We start from the raw sequence: 18,534 nt of genomic DNA on the forward strand, positions 1-18,534 counted from the left end.
TCCTATAGCCCGACGCACAGCACATATTGTTTGAGGTCAAGGGCAACAAGTTTTCATGTGTATTGTGTCCTTGCCACAAGTAGGCCCAACTCCCACCAGCACAAACCCTATGGCTGACAGTTAGCAGTACCACATAATGGGTCAGAGAAGGGCACTGTCTGTAGTTAACGTAATATGTTTTCCCATACGTTAATACTGTTCAAACCTGTATTTATGGTTCATTCATTGAATGCATTTATTACTCGGGCGCACACTCTAAGTAAATGTTGTAACCTCTGAGTGCACAAATATCAGTGGCTCCAGTATACAAAAGCGTGCAGCTTTGAAACACGCCTGACCCACGTATGCTTATCAGAAATGTCTACTGCCAAGTTAATATTTGTGTCCATATGTTAAAGAACTTCAAACTTGTACAACATTGATGCAGTCTTTATTATTAGTTAGAGTGACTCTTCCAAATAAATGTTGTAAACTCAGACTGCACTACTGACAGTTTCTGTAGTAAAAAATGTGTACACACACTTCCAAAGTTTAGCACTATGAGGCTATGTATACTGCTCCCAGAATACTCCGCGATTTGACGCAAATAATTGCAGAAGCTTAAAAGTAGGTTTGATAATACTTTGCTTTCAAAATAAAATGTTCATAAAAAAGAGAAAGCAGGAAAAAAACATTTTGCTAAACTACTATAAAAATCCTGTTACCATTGTTTTGCAGCATCATTTAATAACGTGTTAATCCATGCTAGTATTTCCCAAAAATATTCATTATGGAAAATCTCTGTAACTACTTTCAATAAGATTATGGGAAACAAAATTCAACAAGCATTGGCAAACACAGTAGGTCTGAAATTGATGGTCACCTTTTTACTTTTGTCATTGTGTGACTCGTTTTGGCATTGTGTTTGTAAAACGTTATTGGCATGTAAGCTGCTGCGCCCTCACTATTATAACAAACTTTGGCAAAAGCAAAAAATATTTTTGGTTTTAAAAAGCACAATCTTCCACAGTAGTTACTGGCACTGAACAAAACTACTGTGTGTGCTGATATGCTCCTTGTGAAACAGCATATTGATGTGACTCACAGTGAAGCCATCTGATACAAAGACACAGAGAGAGAGAGAGAGGGACAGGAGAGAGAGCAGAGTGGATGAGAGTGGAGGGGAGAGAGAGAGAGAGAGAGAGAGAGAGAGAGAGAGAGAGAGAGAGAGAGAGAGAGAGGGATGTAATAAAAGCAAAAGGTCACGGTTAATACCAGACCAAATTAGGGGCCCAATTATTCAAGAAAGTCTCAAAAGTGCACCCATGGAATATGTCCTAGCATTTAGTGCAGCTATACAGCTTTTGTGAATTCCCAAAAATGTACACAAGTAGGACAAGAAATAGTACTCCTATAAAATATTTGTGAACTACATTTTAACATGAGCAAATTAGCATGTGTAGATTTGCTCATGCGAAAATCTGAATGTTTACAAATTCACTTTTCCTCCAACACCTTTTTTCCCAACTCAGGAAGAAGGTTTATGTCTGCCATTGTCGGGAAGAAATTTCCAACATTCTTCACTATAACAAAAGATTAGAGAAGAGTTCTTAAAAACGCATAAAACATGGAAGTTAGTGGGTTTGCACAGACTCAAAAGGCCATTCTGACCCTGGAACAATGTTTACCATGTAAATACATATAACGTTTTTATTTCAATAAGCTATTCACCTTTAAACAATGCAATATTAATTACAACATACTTTTCACTTTCTTCTCAACAGGCCCAATGTTTCGAATGCAGCAGATGACTGAACCTTCAATTCACAAAAGCAAATATAAATCATACTTGCCTTTTACTGCCTGTATATGTAAAAAATGTATTATTTTTTTGAGTCTAAACACACCTTTTGGATTAGGACTATGGAATAGTGGTATAAAAATATAAATCATTCTATTGTCCTATCTACCTTGGTGGTACTGGAATTACCACTACTTTTTACACAACAATAATGTGTAGGGGAGCGGTGTTGCTTCTTCACCTTCAAAGAGGAAGAATTAAATTTATATTTCAACAGATAAACAAAATAATTACTCAATTTCAAAAAGAAAATTAAGTAGGAATGTTAGACGAAGTCTGCTCCAACTCTAAAAGCATTGTGCAAATCGTAACAGGTGAAAAAAGTGGGTCTCAACATTTTTTTAAAGATAATTTGGACACAAGACTATACTGCAGGAGTGTCCAAATACTTATGTACGTTTTATGCTGGACAGTATTGCTTCTAAACACCCTTTCACTGCTTTCTTCCAAACCTTCAAAAAAGATTTCATGAATTTACATGCATAGTCTTTCAGGTCTGTATATCTCTAATGTAAAACAATCATACTTGTTTTCTGTTTTGTAAACTGACATTTGTAAACTCATCAGTCACTCCTATGGTAATCCTTTATGATCCTGAATGCTGACTGCTGAGTTTTGTGTGAGAGCATGCCCATACATAACCAAGCTAACTTTTCTTTAGCTACATAGAAGCATGTAGTGTAACCTGTCAAACACTTTGAAATACTACCCTCCCACTAGTCCTAGAGGTGGATGTAGAATTCAACCGTTCTTCATAAAGTAGAATTGGATGTCACTAAGTACAAAGTATTTCTGTATTATGGAATCCCTAATACGTCCCTTAAACATTCAAACGAAGTCCAAACACATACTAACTGAAACACACCAACCAATAGTAACCTATAAAATTTGCCAAACAACTCTTTCAAGGTGTGATCAATCCAAAAAATACTCCTTTGGCACATCAAATATAGTACAAAACACATAAACTACTTGCATCCAACAACTTTGCTTGAGCTGCAACACAGAGATTGCAGGACAACCACTTGCTGCTGCACCAAGCACATCAATAGCTGCAACACCATCTTTAGCAAACAGTCCATACTTGCATAGTGATCTTGAGTTTCGTAAACTTAAATTTCTATGCATTTATTGTGATGACCTTTTGTGTTATGCAAACACTATATCAACCTCATCAAAAACAAGAAACAGGAGCAGCGCTGTCCTCAACATTAGTTATTAGACATTTATCAAGCTTTTTAGTTGTAAAAACGACCCCATCCGAAGGCAGTTGAAAATGTGCACACTAACCACCTTACTTGGCTAGGGTTATCAATTACTCTTGAATTTCATATTCTGATTCAAACTCGTGGCCCTTTATTGAACCTTTTTATTGTACCTACTAACCCGGCCAAAGGCAGTGGTAAATTTGGACACTTGCTGCCTTACTTGGCTGGGGTTATCAATTATTCCTGAATTTGATATTCTGATTCAAACTCGTGACCCTTTATCGAGCCTTTTGTTGTATCTACTACCCCGTCCGAAAACAGTGGGAAATTTGCACACTTGCTGCCTTTCTTGGCTGGGGTTGTCAATTGTCCTTCTTGTAATACAAATTCAAAGTGCCGGCCCTTTATTGAGCCTTCTTGGTAACTATTACTCATGAATGGCTATGGGTAATTTGCGCACTTCCTGACATTCATGTATAAACAAAAGCTTAAAAGTCTAATAATATTAAAAAACAGCCAGTATAGTCTATGGTTATCAAATCTTCTGTTTGTTATTGAAGTTCAAAGTACAGGCCCTTTATTGAGCCTTCTTGGTAACCACTACCCGTGAATGGCAGGCAGTGAGTAATTTGCACACTTCCTACCGTTCATGTATAAACAAAAGCTTAAAAGTCTAACAATATTAAAAAAGAGCCATTATGGTCTATGGTTATCAAATCTTCTGTTTGTTATTGTAATTCAAAGTACAGGCCCATTATTGAGCCTTCTTGGTAACTACTACCCGTGAATGGCACTAGGTAATTTGCACACTTGCAGCCTTTCTTAAATTTCACATTATTCATCTAACACTCAAGCAACACATCATCTATACATACACACACCTACTTGCTGCCTTTCTTGGCTGCGGTTATCAATTATCCTTCTTCTAATACAAATTCAAAGTGCAGGCCCTTTATTCAGCCTTCTTGGTAACTATTACTCGAGAATGGCAGTGGGTAATTTGCACACGTGCGTCCTTTCTTGCGTCCTTTCTACCGTACAGTGTGTGTACTTTGTGCACTTGCTTAACTCCTTAGATGAGATACCCGTTTCTCAGGCTCCCACTGCGGTAATGGACTGGAAAACCAAACACCCATTTCCTTTACAAGGCAGTGGGTTGTTTCCACATCTGCTACCTTTCTTCCTTTTCACCTTATTCTGCATCCACTACCTAAAACACACATACCTCCTAACTTTCTTGCAGCCTTTGCCAAGTATTCTAATTCAAAGTAGAGTCCCTGAAATCGGCCGGGTGGTGTATTATTCAGCCCTACCCCCCACAATGGTAACTTAATGCACTTATATTGCTTACTTCGATGTCGTAGCCATTTCTTATGCTCCCACTGCAAAATTCTATGCCCTATCCGTATAATGACTTGGGAAACCAAAGATCCACTTCCCTGACAACTCAGTGGATAGTTTGCACGTCTGCAGCCTTTCTAATTTTTCACCTTTTTTATCTACCACTCAATCAACACATCATTGACACATAACACACACCAACTTGCTACCTTTTTTGGCTGCAGTTATCAATTCTTTTTCAATTTCATATTCAGATTCAAACTCATGGCCCTTTATTGGCCTTTTTGTTGTAGCTCCTACCCCAGTCCAAGGCAGTGGCAAATTTGGACACTTACTGCCTTTCTTGACTGGGATTATCAATTATTGTTCAATTTCATATTTTGATTCAAAGTCAAGGCCCTTTATCAAGCCTTTTCATATAGATACTGCACCAGCAGAAGGCAGTGGGAAATGTGTACACTTGCTGCATTTCTTTGCAGGGGTTATGAACTATTGTTCAATTTCATATTCCTATTCAAACTGCAGTCCCTTTATCAAGCCCTTTTTATTCTATCAACTACCCCGGCCGAAGGCAGTAGGAAATTTGAACTCTTGCTGCCTTTCTTGGCTGGGGTTATCAATTATCCTTCTTGTAATACAAATTCAAAGTGCAGGCCCTTTATTGAGCCTTCTTGGTAACTATTACTTGTGAATGGCAGTGGGTAATTTGCGCACTTCCTGCCATTCATGTTTGAAAAAAAGCTTAACAAAAGTCTACCAATATTAAAAAAGAGCCAGTATAGTCTATGGTTGTCAAATCTTCTCTTTGTTATTCTAGTTCAAAGTGCAGGCCCTTTACTGAGTCTTCTTGCAAACTACTACCCGTGAATAGTAGTGGCTAATTTGCACACTTACAGCCTTTCTTAGTTTTTACATTATTCACGTTCCACTCAATCAACACATTATCTACATGTACACACACCTACTTGCTGCCTTTCTTGCCTATGGTTATCAACTATTCTATTTCATATTCATATTCAAACTACAGGCCCTTTATCGAGCCTTTCTGTTGTAACAAGTACCCCAGCCGAAGGGGGTAAAAAATTGCACACTTGCTGCCTTTCATGGCTGGGGTTATCAATTGTTCATGAATTTCATATTCTGATACAAACTCATGGCCCTTTATTGAGGCGTTTTGTTGTACCTACGACTCTGACCGAAGGCAGTGAAAATGTACACACTAACTGCCTTTTTTTGGCTAGAGGATATCAATTGTTCGTGAATTTCATATTCTGATACAAACTCGTGCCCTTTATTAAGGCTTTGTGTTGTACCTACAGTTCTGGCCTAAGGCAGTGAACATTTGCACACTAACAACCTTTCTTGGCTAGGGGTTATTAATTAATGTTCAATTTCATTTTCTGATTCAAAGTGAAAGACCTTTATCGAACCTTTTCATTGTAGCTAATAGCCCGGCCGAACAAAGTAGGATATTTTCACACTTGCTGCTTTTCTTCACTGGGGTTGTCAATTATTTTAAAAGTACCTACAAGCTGTAAAACCTCTTTGACATGTTTAGTCATTTCTCCAATTCTTATTTCTTGTAGAATAGTTCCATATACAGCATAATTTCCTTATTTCATATTTGTAATAACTTCTTTATATTAAAAATATAACCAAATGTTAACATTACCAATGCTACATTACATCATTTACTTATACTACCTATGGAGCATAACAACAAATTATAATACCACAAGATATCTGGAGAAGCTTGTTGTGAAGACTCTTCAAGAAAATTAAACTTCTCATTATTGATGACATACGCATGGTATCAAACTTAATGCTTGCCTGTGTGCATTTAAGAATGCTGCAAACTCTTAAAACAGAGTAAGACATATTAGTCTCAATTTATTTAAGGCACAGACAATTGTACTATGTCCTCAGATTCTGTACAAAATAACATTCATCAATGTTTGTGTCGAGTAGCACCTTCAATATACATTGCAGAAATCAGGGTTCACAAATTCACTTCAGCTTTCCTTCTACATTAATGACATCATTGAATTCAGCCTTGCTTTACTTAAGGCGGAGACAATTATACTGTTTCCGCAGATACTGTTATCTGTGACTAAATACCATTCTTCGATCTTTGGCTCAACAACTGCCTTCATTCTACACTGAGGACAGCTGGGTTAACAACTTGAAATCAGCTTTCCTTTTACATTAAGGACAGCATTGTATTCTTCCTTGCTTTCCTTAAGGCAGAGACTATTGTACTGTATCCTCACATTCTGTTAACTGTGACAAAATAGCATTCATCAATATTTCTGTCAACAACTACCTTCAATCTACACTGCGGACAGCAGGGTTCACAACTTGCATTGACCAATATTTCTGTCAACAACTACCTTCAATCTACACTGCGGACAGCTGGGTTCACTACTTGCATTGACCGATCTTTCTGTCAACAACTACCTTCAATCTACACTGCGGACTGCTGGGTTCACAACTTCAATTCAGCTTTCCTTCTACATTGAGGACAGCATTGTATTCTTGCTTGCTTTCCTTAAGGCAGAGACAATTATACTGTATCCTGAGATTATATTATCTGTGATTAAATGGCATTCATCGACCTTTGTGTCAACAACTGCCTTCAATCTACACTGCGGACAGAAGGGTTCACAACTTCAACTCAGCTTTAGAACTAAAATTATCTTCAATATCTGTCCATACAACAACCTTCAATATATTCTGCGGTCAGTAAAAATTTAAACTTCATAGCAAGAGCTCCACTACTACAGAAAACATTGAATTCAGCCTCGCTTTATTTAAGGTAGAGACTAATGGATTTTATGTCTTCCGATTTTGTAAAAGAATGTCACAAATAGTATTCATCTATAACTGCTCACAAGACCTTTCAATCTACACTATGTACAGCTCAGTTCACAACTTCAATTCAGCTTTACTTCTACATTAAAGACACCATTGTATTGAGCTTCACTTTCCTTAAGACAGACACAATTATACTGCGTCCACTGATACTGTTAACTTTCACAACTTGCCTTGACATATCTTTCTGTCAACAACTACCTTCAATCTACACTGCGAACAGCTGGCTTCACAACTTCAATTCAGCTTTCTTTCTACATTAAGGACAGCATTGTATTCTTGCTTGCTTTCCTTAAGGCAGAGACAATTATACTAAGTCCATAGATTCTATTATCTGTGACTAAATAGCATTCTTCGATCTTTGTCTCAACAACTGCCTTCAATCTACACTGCGGACAGCCCGGTTCACAACTTCAATTCAGCTTTTCATCTACATTGAGGACAGCATTGTATTCTTGCTTTCTTTCCTTAAGGCAGAGACAATTATACTGTATCCTGAGATTCTGATATCTGTGATTAAATGGCATTCATCAACCTTTGTGTCAACAACTGCCTTCAATCTACACTGCGGACAGAAGGGTTCACAACTTCAACTCCGCTTTAGAACTAAAATTATCTTCAATATCTGTCCTTACAACAACCTTCAATATATTCTGCGGTCAGTAAAAATTAAAACTTCATAGCTAGAGCTCCACTTCTACAGAAAACATTGAATTCAGCCTCGCTTTATTTAAGGTAGAGACTAATGGATTTTATGTCTTCCGATTTTGTAAAAGAATGTCACAAATAGCATTCATCTATAACTGCTCACAAGAGCTTTCAATCTACGCTACGGACAGCTCAGTTCACAACTTGAATTCAGATTTCCTTCTACATTAAGGACAGCATTGTATTCAGCCTTGCATTCCTTAAGGCAGAGACAATTATACTGTGTCTTCAGGTTATGCAAACAGTGACAAAATAGCTTTCATCGACCTTTGTCTCAACAACTGCCTTCAATCAACACTGTGGACAGCTGGGTTCACAAATTGAATTCACCTTTCCTTCTACATTAAGGACAGCATTGTATTCAGACTTGCTTTCCTTAAGACAGACACAATTATACTGCGTCCACAGATACTGTTAACTTTTACAACTTGCATTGACAGATCTTTCTGTCAACAACTACCTTCAATCTACACTCCAGACAGCTGGGTTCACAACTTCAAATCAGCTTTCCTTCTAGATTAAGAACAACATTATATTCAGCCTTCCTTTCCTTAACGCAGAGACAATGATACTGTGTCCTCACTACAGAAGACTCTGTTAACTAAGATAAAATAGCATTCATCGATCTGTGTCAACAACTCTCTTCAATCTACACTGGGGACAACTGTATTCACAACTTCAATTCAGCTTTCCTTCTACATTTAGGACCGCATTGCATTCAGCCTTTTTTCCTTAAGGCAGAGACAATTATACTGTCTCCTCAGATTCTGTTATCTGTAACTAAATACCATTCTTCAATCTTTATGTGAACAACTGCCTTCAATCTACACTACGGACAGCTGGGTTCACAACTTGAATTCGGCTTTCCTTCTACATAAAGGACAGCATTGCATCCAGCTTTCCTTTCCTTAAGGCATAGACAATTATACTCTGTCCTCACATTCTGTTAACTGTACAAAATAGCATTCATCGATCTTTGTGTCAACAACTGCCTTCAATCTACACTGCGGACAACTGCGTTAAGACCGTCAATGTAGTTTTCCTTCTACATTAAGGACAGAATTACATTCAACATTGTTTTCCTTAACGCAGATACAATTCTACTCTGTCCTAAGATTCTGTTAAGTGTACAAAATACCATTCATTAATGTTTCTATTGATTAGTACCTTCAATCTACATTACAGACATCAGGGTTCACAGCTTCAATTCACTTTCCCATGTAAATGTATCTTTATATGTGTGCTGAGAACTGCCTTCAATCAATTCTGCGCTCAGTAGAGTTCACAACAAGATACCAAGAGCGCAAGCACTACAGAAAACATTCAATACAATCTTGATTTACTTAAAACACAGACAATTGCACAATATCCTCACATTTTCTTAAACTTTGAACACTAGGAAATTCAGCCTTCATTGATTTAATGCAGACAAAATTCTACTATATGTGTTTCACATTTTGTTTAAATAAGTGACAAAAAACATTCATCTATGTCTGTTAACAACTGCCTTCTATCCACACTGCACCGGGAACATACAAGCTCACCGAAATATACTACTTACTCAGCGCACCATAAATAATCACAAACAAGAGTGAACACTTTTATGTCACAGTGAGACATACTGTCCCTTTTCAATGGAATTGTTGCAGAATTCAATCAACAAAAGACATTACTTCAATTACTGTACCTCGCCCCGACCACACATCATCACAGGGTACATTCAAGATCAGCGCCAAAGGTATTACTAACTCAGTGCACCACAAATCATCACCATGTCACCGTATTGAATGAGATGACTTATTTTGAAAAAATACATCATACTTTTTGAAAACATACTTCAACTTACTTCTGTGAATGGACTACCAATATTTATTAGAAAACTTGATTTTAAAGATTTTGCTACCAATCCGTGCTGCTTGCCCCACACATCATCACACACTCCACAGAACGTTGTTGCTTTAGATGCACACTTTCTTCCTTCCTTGGGTGGGATTATCAATTATTCCTCAATTTCATATTCTGATTGGCCCTTTATCGAGCCTTTTTGTTGTACGTACTACCCCGGCCGAAAGCAGTGGGAAAAGTGCACACTTGCTGCCTTCTCTGCATGGGTTGTCAATTGTCCTTCTTATAATACAAATTCAAAGTGCAGGCCCTTTATTGAGCCTTCTTGGTAACTACTACTCATGAATGGCAGTGGGTAATTTGCGCACTTCCTGACGTTCATGTATAAACAAAAGCTTAAAAGTCTAACAATATTAAAAAAGAGCCAGTATAGTCTATGGTTATCAAATCTTCTGTTTGTTTTTGAAATTCAAACTACAGGCCCTTTATTGAGCCTTCTTGGTAACTACTACCTGTGAATGGCAGTGGGAAATTTGCGCACTTCCTACCATTCATGTATAAACAAAAGCTTAAATGTCTAACAATATTAAAAAAGAGCCAGTTTAGTCTATGGTTATCAAATCTTCTGTTTGTTATTGTAATTCAAAGTACTGGCCCTTTATTGAGCCTTCTTCTTAACTACTACCCATGAAAGGCAGTAGGTTTTTTGGACACTTTCATATTTTTTACATTATTCAACTACCACTCAATCAACACATCATCATCATCTACACGTACACACACCTACTTGCTGCATTTCTTGGCTATGGTTAACAACTATTCTTCTATTTCATATTCATATTCAAAGTGTAGGCCCTTTATCGAGCCTTTTTGTTGTAGCTACTACCCTGTCCGAAGCCTTTTTCATATAGATACTGCACAGTTTTAAATTATGTTGAAATTTTAGTACAAATTAAATCAGAAACTGCTGATGAGGAAATTGATCTGAATGACATATCTGATGAAGTTGCATTGGAATGTCTGTTAAATTATGAGATATTAATAGAATAAATTTATTGTTGAAAAATAATAATGCTTTGATCACTATCTACTAATGTATTTATTGTACTAAAAGTGAACACTTACTGCCTTTCTTGACTGGGATTATCAATTATTGTTCAATTTCATATTCTGATTCAAAGTCAATGCCCTTTATTAAGTCTTTTTTGTTGTAGAAGTGTCCACATTTTCAGGCTTTCTTCGCTAGGGTTATCAATTATTCTTCTTGAAATTGAAATTCAAACTACAGGCTCTTCATTGACCCTTCTTGTTAACTACTACCCATGAATAGCAGTGGGTAATTTGCACACTTGCGTCCTTTCTTGCATCCTTTCTACCGCACAGTGTGTGTACTTTCCGCACTAGCTTGCCTCCTTATATGTGGTACCCATTTCTTAGGCTCCAACTGCAGAATCTGACACCCTGTCGGTGTAATGGACTGGAAACCCAAACACCCACTTCCCTTAGAAGGAAATGGGTAGCTTGCACATCTTCAGTATTTCTTATTATTTACCTTATTCATCTTCCACTTAATCAACATATCATCCACACATAAACAAACCTACTTGCTGCCTTTCTTCGCTGTGGTTATCAACTATTCTTCAATTTCATATTCTGAGTCAAACTCGAGGCCCTTTATTGAGCCTTTTTGATGTAGCTACTACCCCGCCCAAACGCAGTTCAAAATTTGCACACTTGCTACCTTACTTGGCTAGGGTTATCAATTATTCTTGAATTTGATGAACTTGTTTTATATCAGTTATAGGTTTAGTACAAGAACAAAATTTGTCTGGCAAGTCCAAAAGAACACTGAATGACAGTCTACACTACAGACAACACAGGTCACAATTTGAACTATTATGTCCCTGAAACATACATATTTTGACAATGCATTCCATACATGTTCTATCTTTCATTTCAATCGTGATTACAGATGATACAGTCCACCATTAAATGTACACTGCGGACAGCCGGATTCGCAAGTTCAATTCAGCTTTCCTTCTACATTAAGGACACCATTGGATCTACTCTTGCTTTCCTTAACGTAAAGACAGTTGTACTCTGTCCTCAGATTCTATTAACTGTGCAAAATAGCATTCATCACTATTTGTATCAATTAGTACCTTTGATCTACATTACAGACAGCGGGGTTCACAACTTCAATTCAGCTTTCAATGTAAATTTCTCTTCACTATGTGTCCTGAGAAGTGCTTTCAATCAATTTTCAGCTCACTCAAGGCCCTTTATCATGCCTTTATGATGTAGCTACTACCCCACCCAAACGCAGTTAAAGATTTGCACACTTGCTACCTTACTTGGCTAGGGTTATCAATTATTCTTGAATTTCATGAACTTCTTTTATATTAGTTATAGGTTTAGTACAATAACAAAATTCATCTGACAAGTCCAAAAGAACACTGAATGACAGTCTACACTACAGACAACACAGGTCACAATTTGAACTATTATGTCCCTGAAACATACATATTTTGACAATGCATTCCATACATGTTCTATCTTTCATTTCAATCGTGATTACAGATGATACAGTCCACCATTAAATGTACACTGCAGACAGCCGGATTCACAACTTCAATTCAGCTTTCCTTCTACATTAGGGACACCATTGGATCTACCCTTGCTTTCCTTAACGTAGAGACAATTGTACTCTGTCCTCCCTCAGATTCTGTTAACTGTACAAAATAGCATTCATCACTATTTGTATCAATTAGTACCTTTGATCAACATTACAGACGATTCAATTAAAACCTTATTCTTTCCCACTACTCTGAGTTTTCACCTCTAAACACCTTTTACACTTATTGTCGACTTACTAGAATTAAATTCTGTAATCCCATTAGCTTTGGGGTTCTGCTTTTATCTAAAAAGAATCTGGTTATTTGTAAAGAAAACAAAAGTGCAAGCATACAATCCTAACATCAGAGAGCCTTCATGATCAATAAACTTTACATACTATTAATCAAACATTGATTCTCAAATAATGTTGTCCAAAACTCGAAATGTCCTTTTCTGCCTTAAATACAATTTTCTTGCATTTCTTTTAGATTCTAAAAAGTCTCTTTTATTAAAGTTCCAAAAATTGTTCTTTAACCTTTCTTGCGTAGGGCGCCTGAGTAAATCTAGAAAGATTTACTTATCTTTTCATTTTGTCTTTGTCCTTTAGGCTTCGGAAGATTCTGAAAATCTCCAGTGATGTCAATGAAGAGCGCAGGAAGAAGCTGAATCCTCAAGGCAAGCCGTGCAGAACGGTGCTACCGTCGCGACCCCAGCTCTTACTCTTCGGCAGAAGGCAAAGCGGATTCCAGAAGGCTGGGTGCGGTTTATATAGAAGGCTGCACCCAGCCGCACCCAGCTGTGCACCAAGGAACGTGCGCACGCAGCACGCCAAGCCGATGCACAATTTCCGAACCCGTAGATCGGGTTCAGCTGTAATGCGACTCAGCTCCCCTCTACTCTGCAACTTCCCTCTCTGCATCGAGCCTCACAAGACCAGTTCCACATTCCGCTTCTTTAACCTCATGCGCGCTATTTGAATTCAGCACCTATGCTGAGATTTAAAAAAACCCATGTTACATGACGAGCTGGGCTCGTCATCAGCGTGCGAGGAGGCTACACCATGACGAGCCCAGCTCGTCATCAGCGTGGAAGGGGTTAATAATAAACAAAGGAGATTACATGACGTCTCTTACACTGACGAAGATGCGTGCGGGTACAAAGTATTGCTAAGAACAGTTTTACAAATACACTAAGCACACTGACAATGATGCGTGCAGGGTGCATGGGAAAGGGGTGGGTTTTTTATGTGGGATGCTGATTGCGTTTCTAGGGATGCTGATTGCGTTTCTAGGGATGACTATGGGCTGGATGAGGCAAATCGTGACAGTACTCCCTCTTCAAGATCCCCCCTAAGACTGAAGAAATGGGTCTTGGTTTATCTGGATGTCGCAAGTAAAAGGCTCTAACTATTCAAGGAGCATTTTTTAAATGTGTCAAAGGCTCCCATGACCTTTCCTCGGGACCATATCCCTTCCAATCTACTAAATAAAACAACCTTCCCCTGATCCTCATGGAATCTAGGATTGTTTTGACTTCAAACTCGGGATGTCCTTCAATTTCGATGGATGGAGGAGATTGGAGTAAGCGGGTCTGAGGATGGAATGGCTTAATCAGAGATACATGAAAAACTGGATGAAACTGACATTTTTTTGGAAGAACTAATTTTACACAAACAGGATTGATAATTTTCTCAATAGCATAAGGGCATAGAAACTTAGGATTGAACTTTTTATTCCCTTTAATCTTTAGGTTCTTTGTACTTAACCAAACCTTGTCTTCAGGCTTATATTCTGGTTGTGCTGTTCTGTGTGTATCTGCTGCCTTTTTCTGGTTCTCTTTAGTCCTAGCTAAATTGTAAGCTGCCTCTTCTTGAATGGTTGATAATTTAGAAACATAATCAGAAATGGCAGGAACGGGATTAGTATTGCTTGAATCCTTTGGGATATTCTTGGGATGAAAGCCATAGTTACAGAAAAATGGCGACATGTTTAACGAAGAATGCTCAGAGTTGTTATATGTGAATTCTAACGAGCTTAGAAGATCTGACCATTCCTCATTTGCATTTGTTAGCATACAACGAAGAAACTGTTCTATAGTCTGGTTGGTTCGTTCAGTTAAGCCATCGGTCTGTGGGTGGTAACTAGATGATAATCGAATCTCCATGTTTAACATAGAACTTAGATTTTGCCAAACACGAGAGATAAACTGAGAACCCCTGTCCGAATTAACCACTGAGGGTATGCCATGTAATCGAATTATATGAATCATCATTAATTGTGCAAGTTCCATGGCTGTTGGAAGTTTCTTTAAAGGAATAAAATGTGCCATGCGACAGTCAAAATCGTATTGTAACCGTTTTTGGTTTCAGGTAATCCGACTATAAAATCTAAAGATATAGTATGCCACGGTTGAGGAGGAATTGGGAGAGGCATTAACAATCCACTTGGGGGTTGGTGGGATGACTTACTCTGAATACAAATACTACAAGTTTCCACATAATGTTGTACATCTTTATACAAAGAAGGCCACCAAAAACTGCTTTTGATGAGCTCATAAGTTTTCATAACACTAGGATGAGCAGTTATAGGTCTATCATGGTGAAGGTGAATTATAGATTTTTGAATAGAGTCTGTAGGTACCATGATGAGATCCTGAACTAACATCAGATTATCTCTTTCCTGTAGAAAAGGATAATCTTTTTTCCATTGATCTGAACTTTTTTTCTTCAATTCTTTCTTAATATCAACAATAATTTCACAAACCGATAAACTTGCCTGAAAACAAGACGTTGGGATTACAAGATGAGTTGTTTCAGGTTGATCAAGAATTTTTTCCCCAATCCTGAATAAAGCGTCTGCTTTTAGGTTTTCTTTTCCAGGTCGATAAGTAATCACAAAATTATAATCATTAAAGAACATGGACCAACGTAATTGTCTTGCTGATAAAGCTTTTACTGACCTCAGAGCTTGTAAGTTTCTATGGTCAGTATAAATAGTTACAGGATGACGAGCCCTAAGCAAATAGTGGCGCCATTCTTCGAAAACTGCTTTTATTGCCAGAAGCTCTTTATCTGCAACTGCATAGCTCCATTCCGCTGCAGATAATTTCCTAGAATAATTAGCAATCGGATGCATTTGGCCTGTTTCAATGTTTTGTTGCGATAAAATGCCTCCTAAGGCAAATTGTGATGCATCAGCTTCAAAAATAAAAGGTTGACTTGGATCTGGGTGACTCAAAATCGGTGCCGTTGTGAACTTTCTTTTTAAGTCTTGAAAGGCTTTTTCAGCGGAATCTGACCAAATGAACTTAACTCCTTTTCTTAGTAATTTAGTGATGGGAGTTATAGTATGGGAGAAGTTCTGGATAAATCGGCGGTAGAAATTTGCAAAGCCTAAAAAACTTTGTACTTGCTTGACAGATGTAGGACTTGTCCACGAACTGGTAGCATCCACCTTTTTAGGGTCCATTTCAATTCCATTGGGGCTAATAATGTATCCAAGAAAATCAACTTTAGGTACATGAAATAGACTCTTTTCTAATTTTACGTGAAGAGAATTGACAAGCAATTTCTGAAGAATGGCGCAGACTTGCTGTACATGTTCAGTTTCAGAATTGGAATAGATAAGGATATCATCAATATATACTACACAGCAAACATCGATGAACTCATGCAAAACTTCATTTATAAAAAATTGGAAGGCCGCTGGAGCATTACAGAGTCCGAAAGGCATCACTTGATATTCAAAAAGTCCAAATTTGGTGCGGAACGCTGTCTTCCACTCATCGCCTTTTCGGACTCTAACCAAATGGTAAGCTCCGCGCAAATCCAATTTTGTATAAATAGAAGCTTTTTTGACCTGATCCAAAAGAGTGGGAATTAAAGGTAGAGGATACCTGTTCTTAACGGTCACATTATTCAGGGCTCTATAATCTATGCAAGTGCGCAGTTCTCCTCCCTTCTTCGGAATAAAGAAAAGAGGAGACGACACAGGCGACTTGGAATGTCTAATGAAACCGTTAGCGAGGTATTCATCTAAATATTCTCGTAGATGTTCATTCTCTTTTTCGGTGAAGGCATATATTCTGCTTCACGGTAAAGTAGCTACTGTGTTAAATCTTTTCTACAGTCGAAATCCCTGTGAGGTGGGAGAGTATTAGCCCTCTTCTTATCAAAAACATCTAGAAGGTCAGAGTATTCGGAAGGAACTCCTTCTAATACTAGAACACTTGAAGTATCAGCAGTAAATTCAAAACCCTGAATCACTTCTTCAGACCTTTCTGAAAGAAAACATTGTTTTGTACAATGAGTTGATTTAAAAGTCAAAGTCCTTGATACCCAATCAATACTTGGATTATGTAGAATTAACCAAGGAATTCCAAGAATCAATTTGAATTGGGGAGCGTCAATGATGTCAAAGTGGATTCTCTCTTTATGAATTGCTGAACAATCCATCTCTAAACCTTCAGTTTGTTTATTTATTGGGCCCGAAGTTAGTTCCTTTCCATCAACTGCCTTAACAATTTCCGGATGGATTTTTGTAACTGTCTTAAAGCCTAATTGCTCTAGAAAGTGAGTATCTATAAAATTACCTGTAGCTCCAGAGTCTATTATTGCTTCTACTTTGAAAAATGTTGATGAATCTTTTAAATCTCTTAGTATAACTAAGATACTAAAATGTCTATACCCAAAAGGCACCCTATAAACTGACCTCGTCCTTCACCGAGTGAATTAGTTTTCAGATTTTTCTATAGTAGTGCCTACTTCAGTGGATTTTGTTTTAAATGTATTAGGGCGAGTAGGGCTTTCTTTTACAAAATGGCCAGACTTACCACAATAGAGGCATTGATTAAACTTACGTCTTTTTTCTTTTTCGTCTTCGGACAAAGGGCCTCGAATTGAGCCTATCTGCATGGGTTCTACTGGGTCAAGTTTAGAACTTACATCCCTAGCGATAGATGTTTTATCCTTAAAAAATACAATTTTGTGATCTGACTTTCCCTTTTCTCCTTTTCTTACATTTAACCTGTGATTTAATTTTACAACTAAATCTATAAATTCTTTTATGTCATCAGGAGGTTCTAAAATTTGGGTCACCATGTCCTTTAAATCGTCCTTTAATCCTCTGTAAAACAATGAGACTCTTTTATCGTAAGGCCAGTCTGCCTCCAGAACCCGACGATTGAATACTGAAATATAATGCAGTAAATCTGAGGATCCTTGTTTTAATCCAAGAAGCTCATTGGCTGCGGATTGTACGAACACATGCTTAGCAAAAATCTTCTTCATAGCTCGTTCAAAGTCTCTGAAATTATATAAAATGGGATCATCTTTCTCAACTAAAGGGACTGACCAAAGTGCAGCGTCCCCACCTAAGTAGGAAAGCATAAAAGCTACCTTGGAGGAGACATCAGGGAAAGCTGTTGTTTTGGCTAAAAAATGTAAATGACACTGATTGAGAAATATTGGAAATTTGTTTCAGTCTTCATAAAACCTTTCGGGTTGGGGGAGAGGAGTGGGTACTGGAGTTACAACCTGAAACTGAGTCTGAGGTTCAGACGTTGAGGAGGCACCTTGAAAGGTTCCCGGTCTTAGAATTGGTTTTTGTTGAACAGCTGTTTGTAGGGTTGTCATATCTCTACGTAAAGCTGCATTCTCGGACTTAAGATCTTTTAGGATATTTACTATTTCCTGCAAAGAAACTTGATCCATTGCATCTGGGCGAAAAGATTTCCGTGGGCTTTGCCTTCTGTCAAGGTTACCACGTCGTCTCTTACCTGACTCTTTGAGGTGAAGTCTTTTTGACGACGCAGATGATTTTCACAGAGACGCAAGGGACCAACTTCCCAAATGACTAACCCTAAACTTGCAGACTGCAATTAAACTACAAGTATAAAACTAGTAATAGGGGAGGAGGGCCAGTCCTGAACGTTTGGTAAAGTAGAGGTTGTCTTGCTGTCGACCTGCGAAACAACAAGCATTAAGATTTACTCCTATGTCCAAAAAGTAGGGCTTTAACCTAACCTAAAACTTAGTTCACTGAGGGTTTTTTTTTAGAAAAAACAGAGATTTTCTAGGAAGGCCTACCTGCGATCAGTGCTTTCTTG

This window comes from Lissotriton vulgaris, chromosome 8 (assembly GCF_964263255.1).
Source record: "Lissotriton vulgaris chromosome 8, aLisVul1.2, whole genome shotgun sequence".
Taxonomy (NCBI): domain Eukaryota; kingdom Metazoa; phylum Chordata; class Amphibia; order Caudata; family Salamandridae; genus Lissotriton; species Lissotriton vulgaris.